This window comes from Musca autumnalis, unplaced genomic scaffold, assembly GCF_047663935.1.
Source record: "Musca autumnalis isolate F117 unplaced genomic scaffold, ASM4766393v1 scaffold_3, whole genome shotgun sequence".
In the NCBI taxonomy this organism is placed as follows: Eukaryota; Metazoa; Arthropoda; class Insecta; order Diptera; family Muscidae; genus Musca; species Musca autumnalis.
In genome coordinates, this window is record NW_027411866.1 from 242972394 (window position 1) to 242993441 (window position 21048).

Here is a 21048-nt window from a genome sequence, read left to right on the forward strand (position 1 = left end):
ACTGTGTAAACAATGCGGTTTACCATAGGCAGGCAGGGAAGCATCAGCCCTTTAAAGTTCACCATACATCATGATTCACAAACGGCTATCGGCGAAGGAGAGAAATTGAAAATTTAACAGTACAACCCAACTCCCCGAAAAAAAAAGAAAATATTGTGTAAATATGTGTGTATATGTATGTTAATGTACAATGTTTGTTGTTGTAAACAGTAAAACATTATGTGGCATAAATATTTATTATATCTGTAAAGCAATATATCATCATTTATGAATCAATATTTTTATGAATTTAAATGATGGACAGCGAGCGTTTCCTTGTATTTTTGCTGTTGGTTTCCATTTCCGTAATGATGCCGCCCGCCGCCGCAATACCGCACCTTAAATATTGACAGCAATGACATTCAATAGCAGAAGAGCCCAAACAAAAATGTCTTTATCCCGGGAAATGAGGTAGATTACAGGCTATGCTGATGATGATGACGCTTATATCCGTAGTTGGCGTGTAAATATTAACACTTTGTATTTACATTGGTAACCAAGTTGATAAGCCGGAATATAAAACAACTTTGGCTTCCATAGTCGGTGGACTATATGCCGCCATTACCATAATGATGAAGAAAAACACGTATTTTGGTTAAGCCGAAACCACGAAGTGTGTTGGTAACGAAGAGGAAATGCGAAAAAATTGTGGCTATATTTATCAGACTTTGGTTCCTTCCTTTGGTATTCGCTGCTATAAATATTAATGTCATAATGTTATTAAGTAATGATTACCTCATAGCAACCGATATCCTGGACCATTCATTGCTATCCTTCATAGGTATGGTAAACCAATACACACAAACACAAAAGGCGTTATAAATAAATTACAAGGTAATTCAATGTGGATACTTATGAAAGGGCTTACATGAAGATTATAACAATTTGTTCGATAACGTGGAGAATGAATTTTCAATGGCCAGTCGGAGTTTCGGAAGGGGTGATAATGTAATTGGAAAATAAAGCTGCTGTCATTTGTCTACTGGAACATTTTTAATGCGAGGAAATGAAACAGAAAAAATATGAATTTTATATTTTTAAGGGACCATTTGGGCCAAATGATAAAACATTGACCAGTTGCGATGAAAGAGGAACCAAAGTGACGCAATTTTATTTTGAATCGATAATTTCAACCCAATAATCACACAAATTAAAAAAAATATATATGACCCGGTCTAAAATACAGAGCTCTGACATATTGATCATTCAATCAAAAGATAAATTAGAAACATAACAACAGTACATACCTGAAAAATTACAACAAATAGAATGCCTTTATATATTTATATAATAGTTCTTTCTTCCATTTGATAAAATCCAAACAAATAACCCAATTAAGGTCAAAAACGACCTGCAATTGAAAATCAATTAGAAAAAAAAGCTTGTTGGTTACATCAATTGCACAGCTCCTTCATGTATAGCAAAGTACTTGGCAAAGTTGCAAAGAAAACTAGTAACACAACACAAAGAAGAGCAACCGACAACACTTCAATAGCTTTCTATGGTATCAATTATACTCAATACTCAGCACCAACATCAACATCAGTGAGAGGATTGAAAAAAGTTGTTTCTTTTGTACTTGACACACTATTCCATTAGAATTTCACAAATGCATTCATTCCACGTCATTGAATTGAAAAAAAGTTCGATATAAATTGCAGTTCTTTAGAATAATAAAGAAACTAGATTGGAATCTATCGAAAGTACTGCAAACTTCCATAACAATATTCTAGTCAATTTGTTTTGTTGTGATGATGTAAATTTATTAAATTTTTAATATATTTTTTTACAAATCATTTCATTAAAAAACAATCTAAAATAGTTTCCCTTTTTAAGGTATCAATTACGTTTAGTATATTATTAGTATATTATTCATATTATGAATACAATAATTGTTATTGTTACAAAGTAAACTTGTATTAAACAAACCACTTATGCAGAAGTTGTTAGAGATAGGAAATGGGTTTTTTTTATATGTCCTTTTTATTTGTTACATATATCTAAATACAGATGCAAATAAATATATTTAACAAAGGTTCATGTTGAACATAGGGCGATTACGAATTCTCTCCATCTTCTTCTGTCATTAGCGATATTCTTGACTTGGTTCCATGTCTTGTTGTGGGCTTCGTATTCCTGTTTGACCGTTCTTATCCAAGTGGTTCGAGGCCTTCCTGGTCTTCGCTGGCCTTGAGGATTCCAGTGTAATGCTGATTTTGTCACATCATCGTCAGGCCTTCGGAGTACATGACCGATCCAGGTCCATTTGCGCTTCTTTATTTCTTTCTCAACTAGTACATTGTTGGTGCGTTCTAGCAGTTCGGATGTTGTTATTGTGTTGGGCATATTTTATATGACCTGCCGGTCCCAAGCCCGGATAAAGGAGGAGGGGGACACGTCAGTGAAACCCTGAATGGCCTTAGCGCGTCTCAGGAACTAGGAGGATGTCAGCACGTATTCCCTCTGAAACACGGTGTCCATTATTACAGAAACGATTACAAATTCAGGAAATGGGTTGACTTCTATAAATGTCATCGATTGAATGCATAAATGGAAATAGTTAAATAAAAAAATAAATTAAAAGAAGCAGTCAGTTCATACAGGCGGGACTTTTTATATCCTCCACCATAGGGAAAACATTGCTTACGGCCCCGACTAAAGGACTTTTTACTGTCTCTACCATAAGGAAAACATTTCTTGCGGCCCGGACGAGATTCCATTGAACATGACTGTTCTATCAGGATTGTTCAATCATATTAATGATAGGGGAATATATAACCAAAAATGGATTTATAACGACTATTAAGAAAAGTCATCGAAAATATTGCATTATTTAATTAGCCACGCTCTCAAAATATCCTTCAGATTAATCCATTATCGGATATATATATATATAATAATGCGTACATTTGAAGCACTTTTGTGCCGAAACGCACAAAAGAAAATATGCTTGTGCTTTGCACCAGCGTTGATACAGTGTAGCATGATAAGTGTGTCCCAATGGGCCGGACTTTTTAACGGCGGACAAATCCGCCAAACCTTTGCTTCGCATGCAAAAAGAGGAAAGCGGCAATCAATAAGACGATTCACTGATATTGCAAACTATCAAAAACGCTAAAGTTAAAGAAACAAAGGATAAAAAAAGCATATCGTAGGGCAGCGAATTACTGCAATCAGTATGCGAAAAAAGATTCAAGCACCATCAGTGTAAAGGAACTTCAGCTGATAATATCTAACCTCAAGTATGTGGGGAAGTTCGAAAGGAACTATCCTAAAGCAACAAAGGAGGAAATGAGTGTAACCGAAATTCCCACCTCAATAATTTGGGAGAACGACGGAAAAAACCTCGTGCAGAAAGAGGATACTCCTTCGCCCAAAGCGACAAAGTTTCAGCCATCAAATAAAACTAAGAAGAAGCCTAAAACGAAAAAAGAAGATGTCGAAGTCCTGGGGTAAGGTTTCCATTGAATCCTCAGCTGACTCAACTCCAAAACCCCACAAAAGGATAATCGAAGTGAATCAGCTGAAGAACAAAGAGAAATCATCCGACTCAGAAGTGAACGGGAGCAGGCGGAACAATGATGAGTCTGCCGCCGCGTGAACTGTTTCAAAGGTTCCTGTCCCCAGTCTACCAATTCAAAATCACAACCAGTTGTTGTGAAGAGGATGAGGTCGTCCGAGGAACAGCCTCCCGTTGCGACGAGGCTGACACTGCCACAGCCGGTATGCTTCGGTGACGGGGAATGTTATTGAGAGACCAAAATGTGTTGCACGTCTCAAAGACGATCGAGGATAACGCAAAGCCCAAATCTTTGCAGAATCCATGTTCGTCTAACTCGAAGCAGGTGTACAATACTGAACGACGGATTGTCCCTGTTGACGTTCGGCTATCAATCATCGACGAGGCTGATTTCAATGGGCGCATCATCAACTGAATTTAAAGTTTGAGTATGGGATGTTGTTGGTGCGTAGGGGTGTGAGAAGACTGAGTTTTTGAAAATTCGTACAAGAAGGGTACAAAAAGTACTAAAAGGTACTAAATATGGTACCCAAGAAGTGGAGAGCAAGAAGGAAGTGAAAAGTACTAAATGCTACAAAATTTGTTACAATTTGTCTTTGGGTGAACGGATAGAGTTGGCATCCCGAAATTTGGAATTCAGATTACTTTCGAAATGGAGGATTGCCATAGTTATAGTTTTAGTTAAAAGCGTTCATATCATATTATATCTGTATCTTCAAGAGCAAAATGAATAGAATTACAAATTACTTCTCAAGCTGAGCATAAATCCACCTTAGTACATAATCTAAGTTGGGAAGAAATATTAAACAGCACAAAGTTCGGACCAAACAGTTATGTCTTCGAGATTTATCATGCGCATGAATTAGGTATCAAAATGGATGGCTTAATCGGATTAACATTTTCTGAAACATATTAGGTCTTTACTAACGTATATGGATCAGTGTTGATGAATTTGACGATTTATCGTCATTTTGACGATTTGATTTTATGGTCCAAAATGATTATATTTCACGTAATCTCGAATTACATGCAATAAAAGACGATTACTATATTTTGACCAGAATTTCACGAAAGCCTTTAAGGAAATCATTGTTCCAAAATCGATTTTATGAGCTATTTTAATGTTTTTAAACAATTTCGAGACGGATTGCTTTATTTAGGCACATATCTAGAATAGAGGTATTTTCATAGTTTTTGCCTCATCTTGGATTTACATCAGCTGAAAATTTTCATGTAGAATTGTAAATGGATGAAAATCTTCCTTGAAATTTTTTTGAGATAAAATACTTCCTACCGATGTCCTCTTTAGTGAGAGTTTTTGTGGATTTTCGACTGGCCATCAACCAAATGTACGTGTGCTGACAAACATGGACGGTCACACTGTCAAGCAAGCGATGTTTGAGCTAATCTGTCATTCAAACCTGGCAAGGTGTACCCAACTATACCTTGCTGCATTACTGCAAACCCAATAATTACGGTGAAAACTATCATGTTCCGAAATCTGGCATTTTCAAAAAAAAAAAAAAAAAAAATATTGGCTTATTTTGGAGTTCAGGTAGTGTAGAGTATGCCGCAAAAAATTCAAGTCGATCGGAGCAAAATTTTCTGATATATGAGAATTGGAAGGGAACAATTTCTTGAGATTTGTATGTAGCATATATACTTTAACGCGTTTTTCTCAAACTGGCATTTTTGAAGTCGGTGCCACCGATAGCTCAAAACCGAATTGATCGATCTTCATATGGTTTGGTGAGCTTATTAAATACATGAAAATATTGACTTTATGCGAGACAGATTTTTAAAAAAAAATGTTACCCGAATTTTGACAACAAACAGTAATTTTTTTTCGTTAAAATCAAAATTTTTACTTTGACAGTTAAATTGTTTTACAAAATTTTGTTTAGAATTCTGTTTCGCCTAAAGGCAAGATTAATAGGTTCTTAAAATGCTTACAAAAATATACGATGATCGGCCCATCCGTTTCCGAGCTATCGTTGGCACCGCAAAACGCTTTTAGAAAAAACAGGTTTTCGCAGATAGCCATTTACCACAAGACTATGCAATATTTTTCAACAACAAAAACTCCAAAAGTAGTATAAGATGCGCTCTTTCAGATGAAAGAAAGAACTTTTTAAAAAATTTGTTAGTTTCGTTGAAAAAAAATCATGAAAAATAAGTTTTTTTGGTGTTCCCAAATAGGGACAACCCTTATATTTATTGCTGTGGGTTGTACATTTTATGTTATCAGTCTCATTGACAAAACTGTCGGCTAAAAAATCGCATTAAACGGTAATCAAACCTAGTAATGGATCATGTTGACGATTTTTGACGATTTTTTCAAATTTTGTTGACGATTTTTTCACGATTTCCGACCAAAAACTGTCGCCAACGCTGATATGGATGCTGCAAAGAATAGAAATATCTTTATAATATAATAAATCATATAAAAACAACAACAAAGAAAATAAAAAACAACAACAAACAATACTTAATAACGAAATAGTTAACACTGAAAATGTTGTTGTGCTACTACCGATTTTAATTGATATCTATCCAAAAAATTGGTCGTATCTCATCCGTAACAAACAGCAGCGAGGTATTTATGGCTTTCTGACCTCAGTTGCAAAAAAAAAAATCTCGTATATGTCAAGGCTTCCAAAGGTACTTTCTAAAGCGTTCAGAAAAATTTTGTTGAAAAATAAAAACCGCTCTCGCGTTCACGTTAAAGCAATGGTACAATATTCAATAAAATGTTTCAAAGCCAGGAGTTTATCTCAAATTTTAAAGTTTTATCCCTACTTGTTCTCCCAATGGCTACGACATTACATGTAGAAACCATTATGATCTAATCCCAACAACGACTCTCATAACAAATTTCATAGCGCGGGATTTACCAGTTCATTCATATCAGTGCTTCAATGCGTAATTCTAAAACACTTGCTGTATATTACCATCTCCATAGCTCAGTCATATTTGAGAATTTGTACGCATTTAAAAATGGTACCAAAGTTAATACTTTTCGTACAACTGGGTATATACTTCAAAAATTACTCCTTGTATCAACCCTATATACCATCCGTGATTCTCAATGCCAACTCTATCTGTCCCCAACCATATCTTAACTCCACACAGCGAAGGTTCAAAGTTAAGTTTCACTTAACACTTCTCGAACCCATACGTACTCTAATATCAATTCCAATTCTACCCTTCAACTACAACCTTAATTTCAAAGTTCAGCATTCCAGCTCTATCCGTTCACCCATATCTAAATTGTACCAAATTAAGTAACATTTAGTACTTTTCGTACCCATACGTACGAATTTCCAAAAGTACCTCAATGCTATACTCCAACAGCAATCTTGATGATAAATTTCAGCATACCAGCTCTATCGGTTCACCAAAATATAAATTGTACCAAATTTAGTACCATCTAGTATTTTTGCACTCATAAGTACGAATTTTCAAAACTACTTCCATTCTCCACTCCAACAGTAACTTTAATTCAAAAAAATCATGATTGCAGCTCTATTAGTTCGTCCAAATCCTAGTTGTACCAAATTAAGTACCATTTAGTACTTTTGTTTTTATACCCTCAGCATTTATGCTAACGAGAGCCTCATCGAAATAATGGATTTAGACCCCAAGTATGTTTGGACGAAATGTGTTTCAGACAATTTGGAGTCGATTGAGCATTGTCCGTCAGTCTGTCTGTCTGTCTGGATGGCTGGAGCGCACGATAACTCTCTAACGGATAAACCGATTCGGTCCAAAATTTGGCTTTCGTAATATTTTGTCCAAACTTAGTTTAAGTTCGAAAATGGGTTATATCGGTCCTCTCCTTCCGGTACCTCCCCCATAAAAATTCGAAAATGTTCGGACAATTTGTGCGTACGATAACTTTTGAAGGGAGTAACCGCTTGGGTCCATACATTGCACATCGTGAAATTTCTACCCGACTTAGATGAGGTTTCAATATGGACTTAATCGGTAAACTCCTTCGGGTACCTCCCACACAAAATTTCGGAAAAGTTCAGTTTAGAATCTGCTCTCGAATCGCTTTGATTTTTGCTGTACGCTATAAGTTTCATCAGGGGCACGTCCATACTTCCTGAGAAAACAGCCTGAAAGATGAAAAAAACCGATATGACACCGTGTGTAGGGGTTGGAGCGCAAGAAAATTCTCGAACGGATATGCCGATTCCGCCCAAAATTTCGCCTTCGTAACATTGTGTCGAAACTAAGTTTAATTTCGAAGATAATCCATATCGTTGCACTCCTTCAGGTACATCCCCCACAAAAGTTCAAAAATGTTCGGAAAAATTGTTCGCATGATAACACTTGAAGGGAGTGGCCGATTTGGTCCATAAAAACCCCTATGTCACCATATGTAGTAGCTGGAGACGACAATAACTCTCGAATTGATAAACCGATTTGGTCCAAAATTTGGCCTTCGTCATATCTTTTCCAAACTTAGTTTGACTTCATAAATGGCCCATATCGGTCCTCTCCTTAAGATACCTCCCCCACAAAAGTTCAACATTTGTGTCCAAGTCCAGTTTAGGGTCTGTTCGGAGATCCTTTGGAAATGTATACCGTTGATGTTCTTTGTGGTCCTGTTTACTTATTATTTATCATATATATTCGGCGTGTCTGTTTACTTACTAAATGTTGCTGAAACATTTTTTTCAACAACTTTTCCTTTATACAACTATCAAAATCTGCAACATTAGTAATAATTATTACAAATTATCGAGTTGTTGTTTTTCAAACAATTGAATTACAACAAAATATGGACTCAAGCTGAAATAAACACAAAGATGTAAAATTCTGCAGTCCAACAATAAAAAACGCCAACAACAATAATAGGCATCAGCACGGCCTTGTTGACCAATGCGTAATGCAAAAACAACTTTCTTGTTGTTTTTACCCCCGCTTATTGAAGCAACACTCCTATGTTCGTATTCTTTGCGAAGCAAAGACGACATAAAAACAGTGGTGGATATGAAATTCTTTAGTTCGACTCAAATTGTGGGGTAAACAGCTTTAGGGCCATACAGCAAATTTCTCATTTTATTTAATTTGCTAGATGGCTTTATTGACCTGTTTATCAATACAGAGTCGGCGAAAAAAGGGAACTGATGAAGTTGTTTGGTGACAACTGAAACTATAGTATTCCCTACCCTTCGCCCGCAACTAATCAATTTCATATCCACTTTAAAATATTTTGTTGTTATTCAAACAATTGAACTACAACAAAATATGGACTCAAGCAGAAATAAACACAAAGATATTATCGAGTATTATAATTTTTTTGTCTCACATTGGAACGTCATTTTCAGATACTTCATTTCAAAATGTAGTATTTAATAGCCTTTTTTCAAAATCTAAAACAAAAGAACAATTAAATGCAACAAAGGATATATCTACTTCACAAGGAAAACACAAATAGAATTAAAGTCCAATTTGTGAAAAGATCTTTTCAAAAGAAAACTCTTTTATTCCAATAAATTATTTTACTCAAAAACCTCAATGGAACGGATATGGACGAAAGAGTAGCCATATCAAAGTAAAGTTAAATCGATTAGAATAAAGAAAAGCACATAATTTGTTTAACGAAAATTAAAAAGGGCTAGAAATTACGAACAGCAACACAACAACTTTGATATGCTTCCACAACTATGTGTGCTTGTATTCAAAAAAAGTATGGGTTTGAATGGGTGTTTCTCTCTTTTCTAATTGAAGAATGTGGGGAAGTGACTATTGAAGTGTTGGCGGTGGCTGTTTTCTAAGTGTTGTGGAATTTATAGTTGTTGCATGGTCGAATGCATTCCAAAAAAGAGGAAGAAGACAAACATGCAGAATAGTTTTCCTTCAATTGCTGCTGGCAATAGCAGTGGCAGTATCTGTTGGCGGTACAGTGGTGCTAAAAAGGAATTAGTGAAATATTAAAATATCTATCAGTGTTGTGATTTTGAGATAGCTAAGATGGTAATACCACATTAACGATATAGATAGATTATGCTGGGAATCTTGATTTTTATCGGACCTAATTTAGCTTGACACCCGTTAAATTTATTGACCTTGTTTGGGAAAAAAATGTCACCACTGTACACTGTTGCTCATTGCTGTTGAAGTCAGTCAGTTTTCCCATCTGCAACGCTTTGCCATCCTCTTCTTAACCCTGCCATTGGTTTTTCGTTTTTCGTAAATGAATTTAATTCCAAATGCCACTCACGCTCAATTGAATACAAAACCAAAACAAAATGCCAAAGCACTTTAGCTTGTAGTTTTCATTATAGTTCTGGCAGAAACAAAAAACCCCTCTAAATTACAACAGCAAAAACAAACTTCGATCTATTCGAACAAATGAAATGAACATCTTTGCTTGTTAGTGGCACTGGAAACGAGCGAGTTTTTTTGTTTGTTTAAAAAAACTCCTCCCCAACAATCAACTACTTCGCTGCATTAAATTTGGGGTTTTTTCATTTGGCGACTAAAGTGTAAAACATGGTATGGAGAAGATGTAGAAAGAAACATTAAATTAGTGTTAAAATAGCACAAGGACAAAATGTAATGGTCTGAAATCAATATACAAGAGAAATACAGAAAGGACTTATGCATTAATACGAACAATGTTCAAAATATATCAGGGAAGATCAATAATTTGATTGAAGCATCAACATACGTGGCGCTATTAAAGGGACTGACAAGTATTTGCGATGATTGGCAATATTCTATTTATACTCTCAGTCATATGGCGATAGAAATATGCTTTATCGAAATATGTATTAACCGACTCGTATAAACGTCTTAAAAAATATTTCCGAAATTTTACCTAAAACACGGGTATTTTCACATTTTTTATGAGATTTCTTGCAGTTTCTTTTGCCATTTCCCTCTTTTAAAGTTTAATTTGGCCTACGCATTTCCACGAATTTGGACCAAAACGCAACCAATTCAAAAATTCGACTTTTTTGTCATTTTCGAAAAATTTAAAAATGTCATATAAATTTAATCATAAATGTTACATTCATATAAATTCATGGATTTATTGGGAATGTAGTAAGAGTATTTCCCCAATCAAAAACCAAGGGACTGTCATGTAAGAACACACCTATATTACCCTTCAAAGTTTTCGGCATTTTTAAATGAAGATCCGATTGCAGGAAAACTTTTCGTTTTAGAGAAAATAGTTATTTGTTTAGAAATGCTTAAAAAGTCTCAAAAGTATAATTTTCATATAAAATGTTAAGTTTTCTCGCAAAAAGAAATCTCGGCTCTTAGTGGGTTAAGAACAAATTCGTTTCAAATAATTTCGAGTGGATTTAGTCATGTCCGTAAGTCTGTACGTATTTCTGGATGGAACGTAATGTTTTCTATATCTTCCTATTTAAAGAAGCAGGTCAATCACAATTAATTAGTTAAAACAAAATACTGACATAATTATTGTTAATGCCGACAAGGGGGGTAAAACTGTGGCTATGAACAAAAAAGACTACCAATTAAAAATGGCAACAATCGTAGGAGATATATGCACTTATAGACGGCTAAAAAGGGACCCAACAAACATTCTTCAAAATAAGAACAATTTGATTGTGGAAAAACTTTATAAACTTAACATTATCAACGATGCAGAAAAATACAAACTTTTGAATAAAACGTCTACGGCATCTAGACTCTATGGCTTACCTAAAATACACAAGGATGGTAACACTCTAAGGCCAATTTGTTCCACAATCAACTCCCCTGCTAATGCTCTCTGTAGGTATGTGGTAGATATATTAAAGCATTTGACAGCGAACTCGATCTACAACGTAAAGGACGCGAAAGACTTCAAGACCAGAATCGATAGCATACAAATACTTCCTGACGAAATCCTTATTTCATTTGACGTGGTATCGCTTTTTCCCAGCATCCCTGTAAACCTAGCATTAAACACCATAGAAGATAAGTGGGATACAATAAAAACACATACTACGATTCCTAAGGAACTATTTATGAATATTTTGACACTGTGTATTAAGGATACAAGATATTTCATTTATGACGATAAGTTTTACAAACAAAATAAAGGCATGCCAATGGGTTCTCCCGCCTCCCCCGTTGTAGCCGATATTATAATGGAACTGTTACTGGACTCATCAATCAAGAAAATGCGCACAAAACCTAAGATATTGACGAAGTACGTCGATGATATTTTTACGATAATGAAGAAAGATGAAATCATGGAAAATATGGACATTCTTAACTCTTTCAACCCACATATACAATTTACCATGGAGATGGAACGAGACAACAAACTACCATATCTGGATGCAATAGTTATTAGAAATGAAACCCAACTTAAACTTGACTGGTAGCAGAAACCTACGGCGTCAGGGAGACTGATAAACTACACCTCAAAACACCCAAGAAGAACTATAGTCAACACAGCAACCAATTTCATAAAAAGAGTATTAGACATCAGCGATACAGAATTTCATAGACAAAATCTACATAAAATTAGGGAAACTCTACATAAAAACGATTTTCCATTATTTATTATTGACTGTCTTATAAGACGCGCAACCAATGAAAACACAGAGAAACCACGAGAAACCGGCGAGAAAATATATAAACCTATGACGTACATACGGGGTTTTTCAGAAAGGCTAAAAGATGCAAATATATATGACCATACCAAATACGAGCTGGCATTTAAATCTACCAACACACTGAACAATGTTTTAGCAAATTGAAAAATAAAGTAAATGACGAGGAAAAGTCTAACCTAGTATACCGTATAAATTGCAAGGGTGACAAGTCCAACATATGCCAGAAGGTATATGTTGGCACTACTAAAACGAAATTAAAGACAAGGATATCCGCACATAAATCTGACCATAAAGCACAGAATAAACCTATAGAGCAAAAGACGGCATTGGCTGCTCATTGTACATTGACGGGGCATACCCCTGATTTTAATGATGTCAAAGTTCTCACGCAAGAGAACAACTACCAAAAACGATTCACTCTTGAGATGCTACACATAATTAACACTCCTACCAATATAAGACTTAACTACAAAACTGATACTGACAACTGTGCTCATATTTACAGACACATAGTTAACAAATACAAATCTGACAAACATTAGTTAAAGTAAGTTCGCTGACAATTACACAACGTTAACTCTCTTTAAGTAAGTTTGCAATTGGAATTTTTTGTAAAATTCTTCGCTGATATATGTATACATTTGTAGTTCCCTGATGATGATTGGAGATTCCAATCGAAATATTGGAAATAAAAGAAATCATTAAAAATCACAACATCGATTTTTATTTATAAAAAGCCTATAGCCAAACGATAACAAAAGCATTAGTTATAACATTTTTTTAAACATTTAAGTTTTTTCAAAAAATTTAAATTCTTCATAAAAATTTTAATTACTTTTAAAAATTTATATTCATAAATGATGTTAAATTCTAAGAACTGTCTATAGGATACAGATTTGAAGTAATCAAATTGCATTTATGAAAGTACATTGATTTTGATAACTTAAAATTTTTCCTAAATGTACATTTGACCCATGAAATCCTTGTCGGCCCCGTTCAGGCATTAGCCTGTACTTATTTGTGTTTTTAGTTATGTATATGCTACGTTCCTCCTCCTTGGACTCTTCCACAGTGAACCTATTTTACTAAAGTGTTCACTATTTTTTTTTTGTTTTTTCTTTTTTTTTTTGAAAACTAAACAAAACTTTGTCCTTTTCATAACAAATTTTATCAAAGCAACAAACCGACTGAAAAAACTTCAAGTAGTTGGAATTCTCTAGTTGAATATGTTTTCCCAATTTATTTATTTGAAATGTTTAGATGCTCAACTATGACCAAAGCTAATTGAATGAAAAAGACATTAAACAACAACAATTGCAATAAAAATAACAACAAGAACTGACATAGTTGCAATATAAAAAAACTATTGAAAAATTGAAAGGATTTTTTTGGTTGTGGAAAATAAAAACGACAAACATTTGCCAAACAAATATCGTCAAACGGAGAGTAAAGAACTTTGCCAAATTAAATTTCTTCTAAACTACCGCATAAATTGTAGAACAATTTTTCAATTGTTGCAAAAATATTGGAAACTAAATTGAAAAAATATATAACAATTTCTAAGGAAACTTATGGACTTTCTAGTGGTGAACATTCACTGATAGTAGAGCAAAACATTTTTATGAAAAAATTTAAATTAATATTTATTTCAGTCAACAAAAGATTGGTGGATTTTGCAAAGAATATTTTCTTCAGTCAACAAAAGACTCGTGGATTTTTCAAAGAATATTTTCTTCAGTCAACAACAGACTCTTAGATTTTTTAAAGAGTATTTGCATCAGTCAACAAAAGACTCGTGGAATTTTTAAAGAATATTTGATCAGTCATCAGCAGACTCGTGGATTTTCAAAGAATATTTTCTTCAGTCAACAAGAGACTCTTGGATATTTCAAAGAATATTTTCTTCAGTCAACAACAGACTCGTGGATTTTTCAAAGAATATTTTCTTCAGTCAACAAGAGACTCTTGGGTTTTTTAAAGAATATTTGCTTCATTCAACAACAGACTCGTGGATTTTTTAAAGAACATTTTCTTCAGTCGACAACAGACTCGTGGATATTTCAAAGAATATTTTCTTCAGTCAACAACAAACTCGTGGATTTTTCAAAGAATATTTTCTTTAGTCAACAAAAGACTCGCGGATTTATCAAAGAATATTTCCTTCAGTCAACAAAAGACTCGTGGATTTTTCAAAGAATATTTTCTTCAGCCAACAACAGACTCGTGGATTTTTCAAAGAATATTTTCTTCAGCCAACAACAGACTCGTGGATTTTTCAAAGAATATTTTCTTCAGCCAACAACAGACTCGTGGATTTTTCAAAGAATATTTTCTTCAGTCAACAAAAGACTCGTGGATTTTTCAAAGAATATTTTCTTCAATCAACAAACGACTCGTGGATTTTTCAAAGAATATTTTCTTCAATCAACAAACGACTCGTGGATTTTTCAAAGAATATTTTCTTCAATCAGCAAAAGACTCGTGGATTTTTCAAAGAATATTTTCTTCAGTCAACAACAAAGAATATTTTCTTTTCAAAGAATATTTTCTTCAGTCAAACAACAGACTCGTGGATTTTTCAAAGAATATTTTTTTTTTCAGTCAACAAAAGACTCGTGGATTTTTAATACTTCTACCAAATTTGGATAAAGTCCGACGATGGGCTATATCGGTATAATCATTCGTGTAGCACACCTCCCTTGCAGCAGTTTAAAAATTCTCATGAATTTCGAAGATAAACCCATTATAAACACCCCACAAAAGTCCACTAACATTCACTTAAATGTAATTTGAGGGGGCTGTTTTCAGATTATTTTAAAATTGTCACCTCTGGTAGATATTGTTCTACCTATTGCGGCTACACAACTTTATCTTTGAGATATGTAGTTTCGTCCGAAATAATGGCCCTTAAGTTAAGTTCGAATTGGGTATCCGATTTGGCCCCATAACAAAATTTCACCCACACGCGCATCACGATTCGAGGAGGTCTATATCGATCAAAACTTTTTGGCACCTTTCTTACAAAAGTTCAACATTTTCACTAAGGTACAGTTTAAGTGCTGTTCAGTCCGATTCTGGGCCTACTTACTGCGTTAAAATGTTTTTCGTGGGCAAGTCCATGCTTCCTAAAATAATGATCCAAAAGTTTTAAAGCAAATGCTACGGTGACTAACAAAAACTTATGGTAGACTTAATTACTATCGAAAGGAGCAACTGACATTGGACCAATATTTTCATTTTGTAATATTCCTCTCAAAGTTAAATCAAGCTGGAAGATGGACTATAAACTCTTTCCGATGCCTTTTTACAAATGTTCAAAATTTTCACTTAAATGCAATTTAGGGGCTGTTCGAGGATTGTTTATTGTAGGCAATTCCAGCCATAAGGACCCAAAAGATCAAAAAATCCTAGGGTGACCAACTCAAATGACTGAAATGAATCCAAAAATAAGATTCACTTCTATGTCGACTTATTCCTTCTGGTACCTCCCCCGCAAAAGTTTAACACTTATGTGCTTTAATCAAGTTTATAGCCACTTTTCGGATCGTGGTACAATATTAATAGCCAGTTGTTTTTGTGATTAAATGTCATATTTTTTTGTAGTAAAGTAGTCTTTCTGATATTTGCTACAATGTTATAATTTTGTTGTCCATACTTCTTTTAATGTTGGTCTGAATATTCAAAACAAAAACTATAAAAATCTATTATGATACCTACGCCTATCTTGTCTACTTTTTATACCCTCCACCATAGGATGGGGGTATATTAAGTTTGTCACTACGTTTGTAACTACTCGAAATAATCATTGTAGACCCCACAAAGTATATATATTCTTGATCAGCGTGCAATTCTACATCGATATAGCCATGTCCGTCCGTCTGTCCGTCTGTGGAAATCACTCTAGCGTCCGAACGGATTGACGTAGGTTGATGAAACTTTGGGAAAATATATTATATGTACGTAGGACTTTTGGTATTGAAAGCGGGCTATGTAGGTCCACGCTTTCGTATAGCCCCCATACAAAATGACGCGTGACGCGTCGTCGTTTTAAGGAATTTTTAAGATATTTGTCCCATTTTACCACCGAATTGGTTGTAATTTGGTACTTTGTGTCTCCAGGAGCCAAAAAACATTCCTACCAAAGTTGGGTTATATAGGTCCACGTTTTGGTATAGCCCCCATATAAGGCCCCATATAAAGTACGCGTCATTTTAATATATTTTGAACGTATTAGACCCATTTGACCACCGAATTGGTTGTAATTTGGTACTTTGTGTCTCCAGAGGCCAAAAAACATTCCTACCAAAGTTGGGTTATGTAGGTCCACGTTTTGGTATAGCCCCCATATAAGGCTCCATATAAAGTACGCGTCATTTTAATATATTTTGAACGTATTAGACCCATTTGACCGCGGAATTGGTTGTAATTTGGTACTTTGTGTCTTCAGAGGCCAGAAAATATTCCTACCAAAGTTGGGTTATATAGGTCCACGTTTTGGTATAGCCCCCACATAAGGCCCCTTATAAAGTACGCATCATTTTAATATATTTTGAATGTATTAGACCCACTTAACCAAAGAATTGGTTGTAACTTTGTATTTGTGTTTCCAGAGCCTAAGAAACATTTCTACCATAAAATTTTTATATAGGTCCACGTGTTGATATAACCCCCATAATACGATATCTCCCGATTTTCGATATTTTAAAGGTTTTAGCCTCATTATCACACCGAGATGGCTGAAATTTGGTATTTAGTCTTCTTTAGGCTTATAAAACTTTCCCCCAGAAATTTTTAGGTATAGGTCCACGCCATCATATAGCCCCCATAGAACGGTACCTTCCGGATTTCGGTTTTTTGAAGGTTGTGGTCACATTAATCCACCGAAATGGCTGAAATTTGTGGTGGAGGGTATAAAAAGTTCGCCCCGGCCGAATTTAACGCTTTTCTTACTTGTTTATAATTATTTTCTGTGTTGCGCACTGTAATGCGGCATGTAGACTTCTGTACAAAATTCAAAACCAAGCTTCCTGTCATATATAGAACATGTTTCTTAGAAATTACCTTGTCTAATTTTCAAGTTTGCGCGAAAGTAAAAGTTTAATTAGATTCCAACATTTCTAGAAATATTTTTCTTTTCGAATCCACAAAGAAATAAATTGCACGAATTGTACAACTCAAAATGAAATAACAAATTTAACTGGAAGTTGCAATTTGTTGTTTTAAAGGAAATGTGCAATTCCACACAAAAGAGCAAAAAAGTTAAGTTTTTTGAAGTTCTTTTCTTGAAATTTGTAAACGGTAATATAGAGAAACCCTTTTAAAATTGTTTGGCCTTTATTCAATCAAACAGTTTTTTTGATAAAGAAAAATTCATTTATAGTAAATACGAAATAGGAAATGTATAAAGATATGATTTTCTTTAATACATACATACGTGGGGAGACTTGTAACTCAAAAGTAACTTACCTGAAAAGAAAAACAGAAAAATATTATTAATTATTATTTTTAGTTTGGGTGATACTCAAAGAGGAAATTTGTTTAAAAAGTTAATTTAAATTCATATTAATCGCGCTTATTGTCCGATAGATATAAGATTTTATATATAAAATTTTGCACAACTGTCTAAAGGAAGAACTATTTCAAAAATGATGAAAATCGGCTCACATTCAAGAAATTAGTTTAAAGTAAAATTTCGTCATAAGGACATCCGGACTGTAATTTTATTACTTTTTTTATTTATTTTTGTATTTTCAAGACCCTCACCAAAATCATGGATGTTACGACAAATTTGACATCACTATTTTTAAAATTTCAAAATAATCCTCGAAACTACATTTAAGCGACATTTTTGAGTTTTATGATGGATGTGCTAAAAAGTGTTGTATATTGCATCTTTAAGAAAAATATTGATTAAAGAAAAATATTACGACTCGGAAATTTGGAACATTATATTTGCAAAGGATGGAACATGTGTCATAGCTGCAGTGAAATAAAACATGAGTTTAGTTGCGGATTTGTAGTTGGTTGTATGTTAAAACATCTGGAATCCAGCGTCACCCCAGTGAATGTAAGGCTTACTACAATACGGATAAAAGCTAAACTTTTTACGTACGTAACCGTCTAAATGTTGCAAATAAAGCACGAACAGACACAACGCGAAAATTGGACAACCGTAAGTTGCGATCACAAAAGATAGCCAGAGAATATTCCACTCAACTTGCCCAATTGCTTGTCCCGATAACATATCAGCTTAATGCCAAAAATTGCCCACTCCATGCAAACAGACGCAAAGTCCATACTTGGGTATTAGAGACAACCACCAAGGAACCCATGGTATGACCAGGAGTGTCATGCTGCTACTGAAGAGAAGAATGCGGCATATAGGGTTATTCTTGGATCAGTAGCACCGCGTAGCGCACGAGAGAGGTGTCGTGAAAAAAGAGGAGAAACGTTATTTCCGCAGGTTAAAGAGCGAAATGGAAAAGCGGGAATGTGAAAAAATCGATATTTACAGAAGCCAGAATGAAACCTGAAAATTCTACCAAAGAGTGAAACATCAAACTGATGACTTTGGCACGTTCTCCGGTAGAGGCCACCAAGGTAATTTATTTTATAAAAAGAGCATTTCTCCAAACCGGAAGATGGAGTTGAGTGTATACCGCCCTGCAAAGATGAGACAGCAAAGACAGCAATAAACCAGCTGAAGAAGTCAAATGCTGATAAGGTGTGTGCATCGGCTAGTTAGGACCATCTGGCAGGAAGAACGCGTACCGGTTGACTGGAACCTGAGGATCATGTGTCCCGTCCACATGAAAGGAGATAGGACAATTTGCTCTAATTCTAGGAGCATAATCTGCTCCCTATTGTTTATAAAATAGTGCCAGGACTAAAGCTTATGGTCAACGAAATAATTAGGTCATATCTGTTGAACTCTGTTCAACAAACTAGAATAACACTATGCAACACTGAAAATGCAAACAACTTCTAGTATGCATTTTTTGAAAGTACATAATGAGACTACAAAACCCCTAGTAGGGTTTTGTGCTGTCAGATCTAGTTCGGATCTGGGATAAAACTACACATTATTGCATTTAAGGGTCTTTACCTCAGAAACGATTAAAAATTTGGCCTTGCTGTCTTTGGCAATATTATAGCCCAAAAAGTAGAACTTATCTTTTAAACAGACCACATAAGAAAAACTCCATCTATGGCATCAAACTCTATAAAATATAGAAAATTTTACATGATGGCTGAAATTCTGGTCAGTATCCGCTAACTATTGGGAGTTGAACCAAGTAACCTTCTATAAAAATCTTCCAAATAACGCTCTAAGCAATTCTTATTCTTGTCCTTATCTACATATTTGCTTCAGATCTCAAATGAAGATTTAAATAGGTCTCAGAGATATAGCCCAAAATTGCTTCAAAAATTCAATATTTAACCATGTTTAGTTGGGGCCATAAAATCCAAGCTGGATCTGACACAACAAAACCCAACTAGGGTTTTCACCTCTTGGGTCTGTACTTTCAAAAAATCCTCCGCTCAAATTGTTTGCAAAAGATTACCTTAAAAATCTTTCACAGTGTAAGTCATTGAATTGATATTTTTTATACCCTACACCACTATGCACGATGGGGCCGATGAGAGGTTTTTGAGGCAAAAAATCACAGGGGCAAGCTCTAGACCTTCAAAATTTCGTGCAGATGTTTATAATCGGCCTAGAAACTAATCTGCCAAATTTGGTTGATATCGGTTCATATATATATATATATATATATATATATATATATATATATATATATATATATATATCTCATATATATGTTCGTCCGATTTCGAGTAATTACGGGACCAAACACGAAAATGCTGTCCAATTATGATGATATTTGGAATATGTGGCGGAATTCGGACTGGAAATAAGTTTGCCAAGTTATTTTGAAATCGGTTCAGAATTGGATATAGCTCCCATATATATTTTCCCCCGATTTGAGGTATTTGGTGCAACAAACACGCAATTTTTGTCCAATTTCAATGAAATTTGAAACGTGTGACAGGATTCAGTCTAGAAATATGTTTGCCAAATTATATTGAAATCGGTTCAGATTTGGATATAGCTCCCATATATATTTTCACCCGATTTTAGGTATTTGGTGCAACAAACACGCAAATTCTGTGCAATTTCGATGAAATTTAAAATGTGTGACGAAATTACGTCTAGAAAAAAAGTATGCCAAATTATATCGAAATCGGTTCAGATTTGGATATAGCTCCCACATATATTTTCACCCGATTTTAGGTATTTCGTGAAGCAATCACGCTATATATGTCCAATTGTGATGAAATTTAAAGTGTGTGACGGAATTTGGTCTAGAAAACATTATTGAGATATTGAGATATTGAAATCGGTTCAGATTTGGATATATCGATCATAAATTTTCTCTGTCGACGTTAATTGTTTTCTCAATTTAGTTGGTTGATACCGAACTTCCTTGAGAACATAGTTTAAATATTTTTCTTTTGACAAATTGGCCGAAACAGAGGCGGCATGAATCAAGGGTTTGGTATTGTTGCCGTGTTCATAGCAGACTTCCGAAGCAAGTTTTCTTCCTTCACTATAATCCACATTAGGGCGCCCTCTCTTCTTTTTATCATTACCTTGTTCTAGCGTAAATACTGTGTCGCTAGCTAACCATAAGCTTTCAAATTGTAATACACGACTTTTTGACCTCCAATTTTTTATCCATTTTTGGTTAAGGCGTGCACAAATATTATAAATTTGCTTTTTAACTTCCGTCATGAAGTTGTCTTTGACACCTCGATTAAATTTTGCAGAAATCCATTCTATAAGGTGTTTAGGTTTTCGCTGATTTTCCAACCAAAAATAAAAAATATCCA